Source organism: Neoarius graeffei, chromosome 1, assembly GCF_027579695.1.
Source record: "Neoarius graeffei isolate fNeoGra1 chromosome 1, fNeoGra1.pri, whole genome shotgun sequence".
Taxonomy (NCBI): domain Eukaryota; kingdom Metazoa; phylum Chordata; class Actinopteri; order Siluriformes; family Ariidae; genus Neoarius; species Neoarius graeffei.
The window spans coordinates 129,168,851-129,185,452 of NC_083569.1; the positions used below are offsets into that span (position 1 = coordinate 129,168,851).

Sequence of the window (16,602 nt, forward strand, 5' to 3'; positions counted from 1 at the left end):
TGCAGGGGTGATTAATGCAACAGCTGAAGTCCAAAACAGAGAGAATTCAAATTATTGCCAAAGCAGCGACTCAACATCTGGGTATGTTGGGTTTAAAATGGGAGGAGATCAGAGATGGCCTTAGTGTGGCATCAGCAGGCCAGGAGGGAAGTAGTGTGGGATGACCATACCGGTTATGTTACTTTTACAATGGAATGCAAGGAGTTTGTTAGCAAATGGCCAAGAGTTTAAACAGTTTATAGATAACAGGAGTATGGTTCCAGACATAATATGTATCCAGGAAACATGGTTAAAACCTAGGTTTGATTTTGGTATTTCTAACTATATAGCTATTAGGAGGGATAGAGAGGAAGGGAGTGGTGGGGGCTGTATTACCTTTGTAAAACAGGATATGCCATATAGGGTTTTGGGTATAGGGAAGGAACAAGAATATGTGGTAGTTGAAATATGGGCAGACAATAAGAAAATTGTAGTAATTAATTACTATAACCCATGTAGGCAAATACAGTTAAAAGAGTTAGAAGAAATAGAAGGGCAGGATAGAGATAATATTATTTGGTGTGGCGATTTTAATGCTCATAATACATTGTGGGGGGGAGATAGGATAGATAATAATGGGCAAGTGATTGAGGAGTTAATGGATGAAAAAAAATTTAGTTTGTTTGAATGATGGTAAAGGTACTAGGATTGATATTAGAACTGGGAAAGAGTCAACCTGACAATTTTATCTAGCAGACTGGCATCAAAATGTGAGTGGGAAGTACTATGGGAAGTGATCACTACCCAATTATATGCAAGCTAGACATTGATGTAAGGATGAGTACAGACGACAGTCATGGGAGGTGGATTTTTAAAAAGGCAAACTGGGAGAAGTTTATGGAAACTAGTAATTTGCACATTAGTTCAGTCCAGTTAACAGATGATATAGAAAGGAATGAAATAGAGGTGCGTCAGAGTATTTATATGGCTTCAGTGACTGCAATACCAAAAAGTTCAGGAAAATTTATAAAAAGAGCAGTTCCATGGTGGAATGCTGAGTGTGAACAGGTTGTGAGGGATAGGAACAGAGCCTTCAGGAGGTTAAAAAGAACGCATAACTTTCAGGATCTAATTCAGTATAAGAAGTCTCAGGCAGTAGTTAAAAGGACGATACGACAGAGGAAAATAACATATTGGAGAGAGTATTGTAGTTCAATTGGAAGTAATGTTAGTATTAACAATGTATGGGGAATGATTAAAAAAATGGAGGGTAATAGGAGGGAGTGGAATTATCCCGTTCTTACAGATGGAGTTCAGTTGGCTATATCAAACCTGGAAAAAGCAGAAATGATGGTTAATACTCTGAGTAAGATACATAGTTCTATCAATTTATCAGAAGAAAGAAGGGGAAGGGAACAAACAAGGAGTATTTATGCTGGGGTATTTAAGGAGTATTTATGTCCCAATTCCAAAAAAGTTGGGACAAAGTACAAATTGTAAATAAAAACGGAATGCAATGATGTGGAAGTTTCAGAATTCCATATTTTATTCAGAATAGAACATAGATAACATATCAAATGTTTAAACTGAGAAAATGTATCATTTAAAGAGAAAAATTAGGCGATTTTAAATTTCATGACAACAACACATCTCAAAAAAGTTGGGACAAGGCCATGTTTCCCACTGTGAGACATCCCCTTTTCTCTTTACAACAGTCTGTAAATGTCTGGGGACTGAGGAGACAAGTTGCTCAAGTTTAGGGATAGGAATGTTAACCCATTCTTGTCTAATGTAGGATTCTAGTTGCTCAACTGTCTTAGGTCTTTTTTGCCGTATCTTCCGTTTTATGATGCGCCAAATGTTTTCTATGGGTGAAAGATCTGGACTGCAGGCTGGCCAGTTCAGTACCCGGACCCTTCTTCTACGCAGCCATGATGCTGTAATTGATGCAGTATGTGGTTTGGCATTGTCATGTTGGAAAATGCAAGGTCTTCCCTGAAAGAGACATCGTCTGGATGGGAGCATATGACGCGGTACGCGGTGGTCCGGACTACCGTTGTGGTCCGGACCACGCCGTTTTCAGGTGTGGTCCGGACCACCAAGTTCAGAAGACAAATAAATTTTAAATTTTCAGCTACTTCTTCCCCTAATTTAGAATAAATTCTTTCCTTTGCCCTTTCTTCTGTTGCTTTGTAGTCTCTAGCACATTTTTTCTTATTCCTTAGAAGCTGTTCATAACCACCCTGAGACATAATGACGAAAGTTGGTAAAATTATTTTTCACTTCCCTCGTGGCAGCTCCCGCTTTTTTACATGCGTTAGAACTGGTATCTTTTATTGCGCGTGTGTTTTACGCATGCATTTCTCTTCCGGTTTGAGAAAAAATAACAAATGATGTACGACTTTGTAAAAAAACTCGTATTAAATGACAAACACAGTATGATTTTGGTAAGTTTTTATTTATATCGTAATATAATACAGCATACGGTGAACCGGACCACAATCCAGGAAAAATAATTAATTAATGCCCTCGTTTTGTATGGAAAATACGGTGATCCGGACCACCGCGTACCGCGTCATATGTTGCTCTAGAACCTGGATATACCTTTCAGCATTGATGGTGTCTTTCCAGATGTGTAAGCTGCCCATGCCACATGCACTAATGCAACCCCATACCATCAGAGATGCAGGCTTCTGAACTGAGCGCTGATAACAACTTGGGTCGTCCTTCTCCTTTTTAGTCCGAATGACACGGCATCCCTGATTTCCATAAAGAACTTCAAATTTTGATTCGTTTGACCACAGAACAGTTTTCCACTTTGCCACAGTCCATTTTAAATGAGCCTTGGCCCAGAGAAGACGTCTGCGCTTCTGGATCATGTTTAGATACGGCTTCTTCTTTGAACTATAGAGTTTTAGCTGGCAACGGCGGATGGCACGGTGAATTGTGTTCACAGATAATGTTCTCTGGAAATATTCCTGAGCCCATTTTGTGATTTCCAATACAGAAGCATGCCTGTATGTGATGCAGTGCCGTCTAAGGGCCCGAAGATCACGGGCACCCAGTATGGTTTTCCGGCCTTGACCCTTGCGCACAGAGATTCTTCCAGATTCTCTGAATCTTTTGATGATATTATGCACTGTAGATGATGATGTGTTCAAACTCTTTGCAATTTTACACTGTCGAACTCCTTTCTGATATTGCTCCACTATTTGTCGGCGCAGAATTAGGGGGATTGGTGATCCTCTTCCCATCTTTACTTCTGAGAGCCGCTGCCACTCCAAGATGCTCTTTTTATACCCAGTCATGTTAATGACCTATTGCCAGTTGACCTAATGAGTTGCAATTTGATCCTCCAGCTGTTCCTTTTTTGTACCTTTAACTTTTCCAGCCTCTTATTGCCCCTGTCCCAAATGAGCCAATATTTGGCATGAAATTTCAAAATGTCTCACTTTCGACATCCGATATGTTGTCTATGTTCTATTGTGAATACAATGTCAGTTTTTGAGATCTGTAAATTATTACATTCCATTTTTATTTACAATTTGTACTTTGTCCCAACTTTTCTGGAATCGGGGTTGTACAAAAGAAAGGAAAATTAGAGGATAAATATAATGTTCCTCTTACAATAAGACAGTTAAGAAATGCCCTGGATGAGTGTAAGAATTCAGCTCCTGGTAAAGATGAAGTGTGCTATAATATGTTAAGACATTTAAGTGATAGGGGAATTGAGGTTGTTTTAAAGATGTTTAATAAAGTTTGGGAGCAAGGAAAGATTCCTGCAGGATGGAAGGAGGCTGTTATTGTTCCAATTAGAAAACCAGGAAAAGATGCTAGTAATCCGGCAAATTATAGGCATATAGCTTTAACTTCTCACTTAGGTAAATTGATGGAAAGAATGGTTAATTGTAGGTTAATGCACTTTATTGAAGAAAGGGGTTTGATGGTGAGCTGTCAGAGTGGTTTTAGGAAGGGGAGAAGTACTGTTGACTCAATCGTATGTCTTGAGGATGAAATAAGGAAAGCACAAGTAAAGAAAGAAACTGTTGTGGCAGTGTTTTTAGATGTAGAAAAGGCCTATAATATGCTTTGGGTGGAGGGACTTTTAATTAAAATGCATATATTAGGGATTAGGGGAAACATGTTTAATTGGGTAATGGACTTTTTAACTAATAGAAGCATCCAGGTGAAAATAGGGAAAGATATGTCAAGAAGATGTTTAGTTGAGAATGGAACTCCACAAGGAAGTGTTATTAGCCCATTGTTATTTAATATAATGATTAATGATATTTTTCTAGGGCGGCACGGTGGTGTAGTGGTTAGCGCTGTCGCCTCACAGCAAGAAGGTCCTGGGTTCGAGCCCCGGGGCCAGCGAGGGCCTTTCTGTGCGGAGTTTGCATGTTCTCCCTGTGTCCGCGTGGGTTTCCTCCGGGTGCTCCGGTTTCCCCCACAGTCCAAAGACATGCAGGTTAGGTTAACTGGTGACTCTAAATTGACCGTAGGTGTGAATGTGAGTGTGAATGGTTGTCTGTGTCTATGTGTCAGCCCTGTGATGACCTGGCGACTTGTCCAGGGTGTACCCCGCCTTTCGCCCATAGTCAGCTGGGATAGGCTCCAGCTTGCCTGCGACCCTGTAGAAGGATAAAGCGGCTAGAGATAATGAGATGAGATGAGATATTTTTCTAATGTTCAGCCAGGGATAGGGAGATCTCTATTTGCTGATGATGGTAGTTTGTGGAAAAGGGGGAAAAATGTGAAGTACACCCTGAAGAAGGTTCAGGAAGCTTTAACCTTAGTAGAAGACTGGGTAAGAGATGGGGTTTTAGATTCTCTATTGAAAAGACTAAATTAATGTTTTTTACTAGAAAGAAGGTACCTGAAAATATGCAACTACAGCTGTATGGTAGACCATTGGAAAGGGTTAAGAGTTTCAAATTTCTTGGTGTTATCTTTGATGTAAGACTTACCTGGAGAGATCATATTTCAAAAATAATAGACAAAAGTAAAAGAGTCATGAACTTAATGAGATGTCTTGCTGGAACAGAATGGGGAGCAGATGTAGCATCCTTGAAGCAGATTTATGTTTATTTAATCAGGTCAAGAATTGACTATGGGTGTTTAGTGTATGGTTCTGCAGCCAAATCCGTTTTAGCTGGGTTAGATGTAGTTCAAGCTAAGGCGTTGAGAATATGCACGGGAGCTGTACGATCTTCTCCAGTGTGTTCGCTACAAGTGGAAACAGGTGAAATGCCACTTGGTTTAAGAAGAAGGCAGCTTCAAGCTAACTATTGGGTCAATTTGATGGGTCAGAGATGTGATCACCCTGTAAAATGTGTAATTGAACCATCATGGGAGAGGGAGGTGGCAAGACTCAAGTTTTGGGTGGTCTGGAGAAACTGTAGCACAGAAATTGAACATTCTTAATAAGAGCTTTTGTTCAGTAGTAATGTGGCCTTTAATTCCTGTATGGCAATTGGAGGTTCCAGACACTGACTTGAAATTGCTTGAAATTAAGATGGAAAATCCTGAGGTAGACTTGGCATTTGAATTTCAGTGTCATGTAAGAGAAAGATATAAGAACCATATACTAATTTTTACTGATGGGTCAAAAGATCAAGACACAGGAGCTACAGGGTCAGCCTTTTTTGTTCAGAGTTTTAATTTTCAAGCTTTTAAAAGAACTTCAGATTTTTTAAGTGTATTTACTGTGGAGCTCTATGCAATCCTAATGGCAATACAGTAGGTTGAACAGATACAGAGACAGAAAGTACTGATATGTAGTGACTCTGTGTCAGCTATTAGTTGCATTGGAAAAGGTTTGTCAAAAAGCAGACAGGATCTAATTTATGAGATTTTACTGATAATTAGTGGTGTGAAAAGAAGAGGGATAGAGGTGTCGTTTATATGGGTCCCAGCTCATGTAGGTGTCACATCTAATGAAAAAGTGGATAAATTAGCCAAGAAAGCTTGTCAAAGAGAGTCCATAGATGTAAATATAAAGTTATCAAAATCAGAGGGCAAAAGTATTGTGTGGCAAGAAACAATTTTAAAATGGCAACAGAGTTGGCAACAAGAAACAAAGGGTAGGCATCTATTCTCAATTTCTAGTAGAGTAACTGACTCAGTTGGTTGTAAAAGAGGGAGTAATCGTAAGGAGGAAGTTATTTTTGCAAGGTTGAGAATTGGGCATACATTTTTAAATAGCACTTTGTTTTTATTGGGAAACCATCAGAATGGTCTGTGTTCTTGTCAGGAACCTGAGACAGTTCATGTCATACTCTTTTGCAGAAATTATGACAGTCAAAGACAGGAACTGCTCGGACAGTTGCGTGGACTTGGTTTGGAAGAGGTGACTTTGAAAAGCATTTTAGAAATAGGATCAAGTGGAAAGGGAAGACGATTTTTCTTAAAGTTTTTATCGGACACTGGTCTGTATAGTAGGATATAGTGTAATTGGGCCTTAATTAGGCATCAATCCTGTAGAGGGGAGCAATGCAACTATTTGGATGCCGGCTGCCGTAAAACTCCAAAGAAGCAGAAGAAGCCCCGTGGCTGGTGAGGGCCTTTCCATAGATTTACATATGGCCCTTTTCCACTACCCTTTTTCAGCTCACTTCAGCTCGCTTCAGCTCACTTCAGCCCGACACGGCTCGCGTTTCGACTACCAAAAACCAGCACGACTCAGCTCGTTTCAGCCCTGCTTAGCCCCTAAAACTCGCACCGTTTTGGAGTGGGGCTGAAGCGAGCCAAACCGTGCCGACTGAGGTTGGGGGCGTGAGCAGACACTCCCCTGTGCACTGATTGGTGAGGAGGCGTGTCCTCACATGCCCACACACGCCCCGCGAGCACGCTGGGATCTGTAAACACCGCAAACCCGGAAGGAGAATAATTATGAATTACGAGAATTTCTGAAGCCTTATGCGCCTCGCCTCATCTATACGCTCTTGCCAGTATCTGTTGGCGTTGTCGGTGACAACAAGCCACAGCACCAAGACCAGCAACACTAACGACCCCATGTCCTCCATGTTTATTGTTTACTATCCGGGTCGTGAGACTACCGCTTAAAAGCTCACTGAATCAGTGACATACAGAGCATCGTGGACGAGTTCGCGGAGCGCAAGGCTCGTCGTATGCCCTTCAAATAATGCGCGCAGTAGGCTATTGATGTTTTATTATGAGCCATGTACAGTATGTCACCTAATGTTTTTTTGTTTCTGAGTTACATGTTCGTTTGAAGGACTTAATGTACAAAATAACATAGTTGCACCCCGTAGTGTTGAAATTGGTAAACACAGTGCATTCAGTGAGGTTTGCACCGCCCTCCTTTTATTTCTGACTCTTCCTGTCACCGTTGCAACCTCTGAGCGCTCATTCGTATGCCCTTCAAATAATGTGCGCAGTATAGGCTATTGATGTTTTATTATGAGCCATGTACAGTATCCTAATGTTTTTTGTTTCTGAGTTACATGTTCGTTTGAAGGACTTGATGTACTAAATAACATAGTTGCACCCGGTAGTGTTGAAATTGGTAAACACCGCAGTTGCGGACATTTTGTAGCCTAAAATGATGTTATGATAAGCTTTAATAAAGGGCCCGGTCATTTGCCCCGCCCCCGGCCCGGCTCTGACTTGTTCCGCCACTGTCACTGATGTCACTGTTTGCGCTGCTTAACGACATCACGTGACGTCCACCCACTTTCGCTAACTCCACCCAATGTGTCCACCCACTTCCAGCCAGCACGGTTCAGCGCGGTTGTAGTCGAAATGCAACTTCAATAGCCCCGCTCAGCTCGACTCAGCTCGACTCGGCACGGCACGGCTCAGCCGCGTTTGTAGTGGAAAAGCGGCAATAGAAGACTAGATACCTCGTCCCCGTTGCCCATCAACGAAGTCGAACGTCCGCACATGGCGGCCATCTTACCTCAGACAGCTGGCTTACCCATTACATTGTGTTGGTAGCGATATGTACTTTTCAGATGACCGTAACTTCAAGTTTCAATCGATATTCAAACGGTTTGGTTTGTTATATAAAAAAACAAACGGAAGTATGTATTTATGATATTAATGATGAATAATCATTTTATGTTTTAAAAAAAATACGCATAGCTTGGCGAAAATATTTCAGTATACTACAGACTGTAAGACAGGATGCATGCTGAAATTCCTCTGCTGTGAGAAGCCTAACACTGCATACTTATGGATAACTGCGGCCTTAGGACAAATAACCATACAATTTATTTCCAATTTTTAGTGAAAATATTTTTACATGTGATAGGGCCTTAGGGGAAGCTAAAGTTAAATAAACAGCTTACTCACTTCTGAAACTTCAGAAATACTTCATCCACCTCAAAAACCTAATGCACTCACATCATAGCATAATAACAAATGCAAACTCACATCATAGCATAATAACAAATGCACTGCCTGAGTAAGTAATAGTATAAAACAGTGACAGCGACTCACGGTAGTTTGTGACCAAAAAAAGCATTTAATTAATCACATGTGGTTATACTTCCAAGGATAAAAATATATCTTTACATTTACAAAAAGAACATTCAAAGCTGATTATCATGTCAAAGTCAATATATGTTAGCACAGAAGACTGAAATTTCATTTGACTAGGCTCCAATGTGCAGTTAAAATAAAACTAAACATACTGATATAAACATCTACAATTAAAACAGACACACACATCAGCTTGTCATCAAAGTCAGTACTTTGATTTCCTGTAATTCATAATGTGAGTGCTGGGCTGGCGCAGAAATCTGGCATCTCGTCACAGTCAGTAATTTAATTTCCTCTAGAAATCATAATGTAGGTTGTTTTAAATTAACCAACCCGAAAATGAAAACCATGTGCAAGTGCAACTTCAGTTACTGAAAATATTATCTCAAGACCTTCCATGTAAAATTACTTGGTGCTACGAGCTAGCCTAGCATGAAACACAACTTTGACTAAAAGCTGCAGTAAGTCGTTTTTGAAGAGAAAAGGTACGATTTTAGCATGTTCAAGCACCCAGAATTACAACCACATTAATAATGTTTTAAGTAATCAAACCATTTGAATATACGTCAAAATTTCAGCGAGATAAGAGTATAAACATTTAAGCACCTCAATGGTCTTACCTCAGTTTACCGCAAATTCTGTGGAAAAGCTTGCCTGTGGTAAGATGGCCGCCCTTCTATGTATATCTATGGGCCTTTCTGTGTGGAGTTTGCATGTTCTCACCGTGTTGATCCAGAAGGTGGCAGTAATGCTGTTAAGCAGAGAAGAAGGTTTCTACACACAGGTGCATACCGATACAGGTACACACCCAACTCAAGCGGAAGAAGAGAGTGAAAATGTGAACTTCACACGGTGAGTTTATTATAAATAACTGAATACACCTTCGAGAGTGCGGTATAAGTCACCGGAAATGTGTTTTTGTGTTCAAACAGAGAAGAGTTTGTGTAAAATGGCGCTGTGGATAAAAACACAGAGGAAATAATTGTGTAAAATGGTCCTGTGGTAAAAACACTGAGAGGAAATATGCTGCGTTCATGTGCTATGGGAATTATGGTAAATACCAAACGCCGACATGGAAAGCACACATGAACGCCCCCTCTTGTGGTATTTTCCACTGGGCAACTCGTAGAAAATTTTGATACACGAGTTGCCGAGATGAGATGAACTTTAACCTTTTCAACATGGCGGCGAGCGGTACAAGACTAGCTTATGAACCAAGAAAGAAGTGATTTTCACCTACGGAAAGCTGAATCTCACCTTTTAAACGGGTCATGTTAAATTATTATAATATGTATATTATAGTCTAATACAAAATATTCTGTGGCTGTCCAAAGAACGCCAACAATGATCTAGATACTGGCTACACCCATTGTGGCTACAGCCAAATTTCCAAAAACTGCGTGGCATTCTATGTGTTAAGAAAATCTCTACTTGTCATGATCAGGAAATATTCAGCATTATTTACCTTTTGACTTTTGATAACTCATATTCCTGCTGCAGCTGATGAACAAGGCAATCTATAATTGTTTTAGCCAAATAACAGGCCTGATTCTGAATCTGGTCCACCATCTTTAATTTGTCAACAACAACAAAAGCATGTGAACACAACACACTGGTAAATACCACTTCCCAACTGGAAAATGGAAAATTAAATGTGAAATGGCGCTGTGGGTAAAAACACTGAGAGGGAATAGTTGTAAAATGGTCCTGTGGTAAAAACACTGAGGGGAAATATACTAAGTAACTTTAAAAACACACAATGGAATTCAACACAATATCACTTTAGATCCATGCATATATTTGAAATTTATGATAGTGTATGTAATGCGCACACATCTTGAAACATCGATAAAGGACATTTATTGTCAAACTCAAGAATTAATTCACAATAAAAAAATTCAAAGTGACAGTTGGTCCATGTTCGGACCGTCATGCTGGAGATTCTGGGTCTGTGTCGTCCAGGGGTCTCAGCAGTAGTGACTGAGGGTGTCAGGAATCTGTCACGGAGGTGAGCTAGCCTGATGTGCTGATCCTGAACTGTCGTCGTGACTCGAGGCTGACCAGGGCGTGGACGATCCCTGGTGCTCCCTGTCTGTCTGTAACGCTGACTCAAACGGGAAATGGTCGAATGATGAACACCGAAGTGCCGGGCGACCTCTGTCTGTGTACTTCCGGCATGCAACATCCCGATGGCCTGTTCACGTTGATTTTGGCTTAGGCGTGGCATCTTCAATAATGACAATTTTCCCATCATTTCCCCCGGGTATTTATAGGCAAGATTGTGTGTGTACAGTGTATGCAAAATTTGTTTGAAAATTAAAGCCTGTCCATGTCATTGACTACCTGAGTCATATTGTACGTTATTGAGTACAACTCCCTTAAATTCTGATTTGAGCACAGATTTGGAACTTATTCGGGTGGAACGAAGTTATTTTTCCATTGTGATATATTTATTTTCTTCTTGAGATAAACTCAGCACGAATTCAGCAAGTTTTATCAATGTGCGTTTTTAAAGTTACTGAGTGTAGTTGTGTAAAATGGTCCTGTGGTAAAAACACTGGGGGGAAATAGTTGTGTGAAATGGCCCTGTAGTAAAAACACTGAGAGGAAATAGTTGTGTAAAATGGCGCTGTGGTAAAAACCCTGAGAGGAAATAGTTGTGTGAAATGGTCCTGTGGTAAAAACCCTGAGAGGAAATAGTTGTGTGAAATGGCGCTGTGGTAAAAACCCTGAGAGGAAATAGTTGTGTGAAATGGTCCTATGGTAAAAACCCTGAGAGGAAATAGTTGTGTGAAATGGTCCTGTGGTAAAAACACTGAGAGGAAATAGTTGTGTAAAATGGCGCTGTGGTAAAAACCCTGAGAGGAAATAGTTGTGTGAAATGGTCCTGTGGTAAAAACCCTGAGAGGAAATAGTTGTGTGAAATGGTCCTGTGGTAAAAACACTGAGAGGAAATAGTTGTGTAAAATGGCGCTGTGGTAAAAACCCTGAGAGGAAATAGTTGTGTGAAATGGTCCTATGGTAAAAACCCTGAGAGGAAATAGTTGTGTGAAATGGCCCTGTGGTAAAAACACAGAGGAAATAGTTGTGTAAAATGGCCCTGTGGTAAAAACACTGAGAGGAAATAGTTGTGTAAAATGGCGCTGTGGTAAAAACACTGAGGGGAAATAGTTGTGTAAAATGGCCCTGTGGTAAAAACACTGAGGGGAAATAGTTGTGTGAAATGGTCCTGTGGTAAAAACACTGAGAGGAAATAGTTGTGTGAAATGGCGCTGTGGGTAAAAACCCTGAGAGGAAATAGTTGTGTGAAATGGTCCTGTGGTAAAAACACTGAGGGGAAATAGTTGTGTAAAATGGCGCTGTGGTAAAAACCCTGAGAGGAAATAGTTGTGTGAAATGGTCCTGTGGTAAAAACACAGAGGAAATAGTTGTGTGAAATGGCGCTGTGGGTAAAAACACAGAGAAAATAGTTGTGTGAAATGGTCCTGTGGGTAAAAACACTGAGGAGAAATAGTTGTGTAAAATGGCGCTGTGGTAAAAACACTGAGGGGAAATAGTTGTGTAAAATGGCGCTGCGGTAAAAACACTGAGAGGAAATAGTTGTGTAAAATGGTCCTGTAGGCCGTAAGGTGAACCCCGTTTTCATTTCATCTCGCTCCGACGTCTCTGAACTACGAAATATTTATTTTAAAATTAAGAATGAGTACTAGAAAGTGTGGCGAAAAAAGTTCTAACCTTATCCTGTCAATTCCTCGCACCGAGCGATCGCGTGGCGAACTATTTTCCTCTAAAAATGTCGTGTCGGGACATCACGTGACCGGTCTGGACCAATCGCGTTGCCGATTTTTGACCACAGATCAGCTGACAGCTTGCGTAATTACAGTCACATTAGTAGAAAGTCTCCAAAATACCCTCCAAAGTGGGTGAAATGTCTTCTAAGTCCTAAATAGTGCTTTAAATACATCACTAAGACAATATTGCATATATGTGGTATATTGAAGTGTTTATATTATTAGAATAAAAATAATTATCACCATTATTATAGTACAAAATATGGTGTAATGGTCTAGGACTAGGACCATTCATGTATTCATTCTCTTAGGTTATTAACTATAAAGTACTGATCAACCATAAAACAATTTGCTTGAAAAACAGACCTACAATGTTACACAGGCAGTAATGGAATAGAGTATTGACTCGTCATTGTGGGCTATACACACCATGGATTAGCCATAAAATGGCATATATAATATATAGGCAATGCGTGCGTGTGATTTCAGATCAAGATTTAAGAAATTGTGCAGGAAGGAGAAGAGTCCATAGGAATAATAATACACAACAATAATAATAATAATAATAATAATAATACAACCTATATATAATATTGCAGTTCTATTGCTCAGTTCAGAGGCACAATGGCAGGGATTCAAGTATTCACTACCTATGCAGCGGCACAGTAGAGGTAGGTAAACGCACTAGGCAGCACTATGCACCTGCAGCAGCGGCAACAAAGAAGATGCAAGACTGAGTCATCATACATCACACAACAGAACTATGTGGCAAATTGCAAACTTTAAAAGAAAATGTAAACAACAAAACAGTGATATCTACACATTACAAATGCAAATTTATATATACACACACAAAAAAAAAAAAAATAAAAATAAAAAAAATCTCCTTCTCACCCCCGGCGGGGGGGGGTGGTATCCATGTCATCCTCAAGCTCGGGTCCTCTACCAGAGGCCTGGGAGTTTGAGGGTTCTGCGCAGTATCTTCGATGTTCCTAGGACTGCACTCTTCTGGACTGAGGCTTCAGATGTTGTTCCTGGGATTTGCTGGAGCAAAATTTTTTTATATATATATAAAAAATATATATAAAAGTCCTGTGGCACGGTGCAAAAAGGCAGGGGTCAGCATCCAGGCAATGACCTAGGTGTCAGTGACAGAGGGGGGGGGAAGACACACACACACAATAACATTCAGTCAGGTGCTACTCCTCGTCATCACTGTCAGGGCACTGGTCGTCTTCCTTTTCCTCTGTCTCCTTCGTTTTTGAGCAATTGCTACACCTGCACAAGTCCGTGCAACAGACTTCTGCAGAGACACAAGAGCATCTGCCAGTCCTTCGATTGACTTCATGTCAATGAACTTCTTTCTCAGATGGGCCATTCTCAGCACCTCCTGGTTGATAATCAGCCTTTGCCGGATGATCCTCTCACAGAACGCCTTGTAGCTTATTTCATATGTTGACTCATTCCTTCAGAAAATACAGCAGAATATACATAAGATTTAGATTAGGTTTCAGAGTTTACTTCATTGACAGTACACAAGTACAGGGGAACAAAATACAACTTACACAAGGTGCAGTGTTTACATGCTAAATTGAATGTATGTATTATCTGAAGTATTTAGAAAAGAAATGCAGATAGATATTGCCAACCACTACTACACTGACCTAAATAAATATGCATGCACACACACAGTGCTGTGACTAATTGTCTTCACATTGAACAGTAGCAAGTAGCATTCTATGGTCATGTATGAGAAGTTAGTACATGGTTTACTTGTCCTTCTCTTGTCTAGCAGGCTCATTCAGAAATCTGGTGTACTGCTGGTAGCAGCTCTTGTGGTACTGCACCTCCAGAGCCACACAGTCTTTGTCCTTAATGTGTACCAGAATACTGTGGTCATCGTATTCCACCGTTTGAAGGTAAATTCCTGGGTCACTCCGTGCTTCACAGAAGCTATATGCATATAGCACTGCTTACGTGCAAGAAGTTTTCTCCTTTTTGCCGTTATTTCCAAACTTTCCTCTCCTCCACTGCTGCTAGACGAGGCTGTGGCGGCTGCCATGTTGGTCTCTTGTTTACGAAATGGGCTACGTCGCGGGTGTTTATGGGATACGTCAGCAACCGTGGAACCTGTTCTGTAGCGAAATCTTATTCCACGGTGCCAAAATATCATTCCGCGCCGATGACATTAGTTCGCTTTTTCAAGCCTTCGTGCGAAAAATTGACAGCATTACAAGGTGAGAACTTTGAGGACATCATTTCATAATACGTCCATTTTTAAGAATTGGATATTATGTAGTTCGGAGACGTCGGAGCGGAATCTTGTTTCTGAAAGACTTTTGGGCAATTCCATGTAAATGTCAACCTCACCATGCAAAAATAAAGCAACATGTAATACATCAAAACCACTCCCAGAGATCTCACCTAGGCCTGTATTTTACAGATGTGAATAAGTTGAACCAATTTGTAACCAACCTAATATGTCACTGTCAGTCTTTCTTTCTTATAATGTAAAACCCAAGCTAAAATCAACTTTGATCATGTACAATTCTATATTATTGCCACAAGCCACAGAAATGTATGCTAAAATCCACAAAACAGCAAAACAATAGCCATCCTAAATATTATTTAAGAACTTTGATAGTTTTAGCTGATATTTAGAGAGTTTTTCAAAGGGTTATGGTGGTTGTAGCAACCCTTGGATCCCAAAGAGAGTCTCGACTGATGCTCAAGGTGTATTTTATTTTACTTGCAGCAAAGTCAGTCCAACATCACCCATAGCACCGTGAAAACTGTATCATGGTATACAAAACAGCAAACAAACAGCAAATCACCATACCGTTCTCACAGGTACAACATTTCTTAATTGAGACATCAATATTAAAACAAAGGCATTCACATTTGGTTCCAACACTTAATGCAAAGTTACAAAAACTTCAAACAAAACATACCTCACTGCGCTCACCAAGGATGCAACATATAATCATTTCTCTTCTGTTGTAAAACAGGCGTCAAAATATCCTTTTCTTTTGCAGTGAAGCTTGAGTGGTGAAGCATGGACGTCAAGCCTTCTTAGCTCAAGCTCAAACAAAGCAGCTTCTTAATTGATCACACCTGGTTACTACCTTTACAAATCTCCCTCTTGTGGAGCTACGGTGTCACTTAAAGGACAAACAGCACCCCAAGTCCATACAAATCCACACACACACAATACTCATCTCATCTCATTATCTCTAGCCGCTTTATCCTTCTACAGGGTCGCAGGCAAGCTGAATCCTATCCCAGCTGACTACGGGCGAAAGGCGGGGTACACCCTGGACAAGTCGCCAGGTCATCACAGGGCTGACACATAGACACAGACAACCATTCACCCTCACATTCACACCTACGCTCAATTTAGAGTCACCAGTTAACCTAACCTGCATGTCTTTGGACTGTGGGGGAAACCGGAGCACCTGGAGGAAACCCACACGGACACGGGGAGAACATGCAAACTCCACACAGAAAGGCCCTCGCCGGCCCCGGGGTTCGAACCCAGGACCTTCTTGCTGTGAGGCGACAGCGCTAACCACTACACCACCGTGCCGCCACACACAATACTCACTCAAGAAAATAACAAAACACTTACAAGGCCTAGTGTGGTCCTTTACAGTGGTTAAATTGCTGATTTTCTAAACATATGCCATGTCTATTTCAGACGCGTCACATCCATAACGGAATTTCGTCACATCCATAACGCTGACTTTTCCTTCCGAAACTCTGCATGAAATACAAAATATTTTAAACAAGGGGGCGTCGTGGCTCAGGTGGTTAAGGCGCCATACCATGAATGCGGGCGACCCGGGTTCGATTCCGGCCCGAGGTCATTTCCCGATCCCTTCCCGTCTCTCTCCTGCTCATTTCCTGTCTCTACACTGTCCTATCCAATAAAGGTGCAAAAAGCCCAAAAAAATATCTTTAAAAAAAATATATATATATTTTAAACAAAGATTTTTTTAATATTTCACCTTGGACCCCTCTATCAAATGGATATTTCCATTTCGACATTAGGTTTACGATTTCACAGAGTTTGATAAAAATGTACAGTCACCCAAGAAAAGTGATACTTTTTCTGTCACATCCATAACGCATCTTTTATTGGCATTTTCTGGCATGCCCTAGATGTACAATGGGAATTGTTCTTGTTCTATCACTTCTCCAGTATGGTACAGCCTTAAAATATGCAACACCTGTTTAAATACTGGGAGACAATAAAACATGCACTGGGTCATTTGTTGCCATTTTGAGTTCAAGTGTCACGTCCATAACGCTGGAATTGCTCTTTTCA

At 40.6% G+C, this 16,602-nt stretch overlaps 1 protein-coding gene across 5 annotated transcripts in view; it reads left to right on the forward strand.

Moving 5' to 3' along the window:
• Window positions 1–9,253: 9,253 nt before the first annotated feature.
• LOC132883513 (uncharacterized) overlaps window positions 9,254–16,602 on the forward strand; it is a 28,228-nt gene continuing 20,879 nt past the window's right edge. For 3 of the 5 annotated variants that reach the window (XM_060917250.1, XM_060917228.1, XM_060917246.1), the window contains exons 1-2: window positions 9,255–9,336; window positions 14,071–14,194. The gene's annotated coding sequence lies outside the window, so the exon portion shown is untranslated. Of the gene's footprint in view, window positions 9,337–14,070; window positions 14,195–16,602 lie in introns of all 5 variants that reach the window. The other 2 variants (XM_060917231.1, XM_060917237.1) reach the window with 1 other exon arrangement.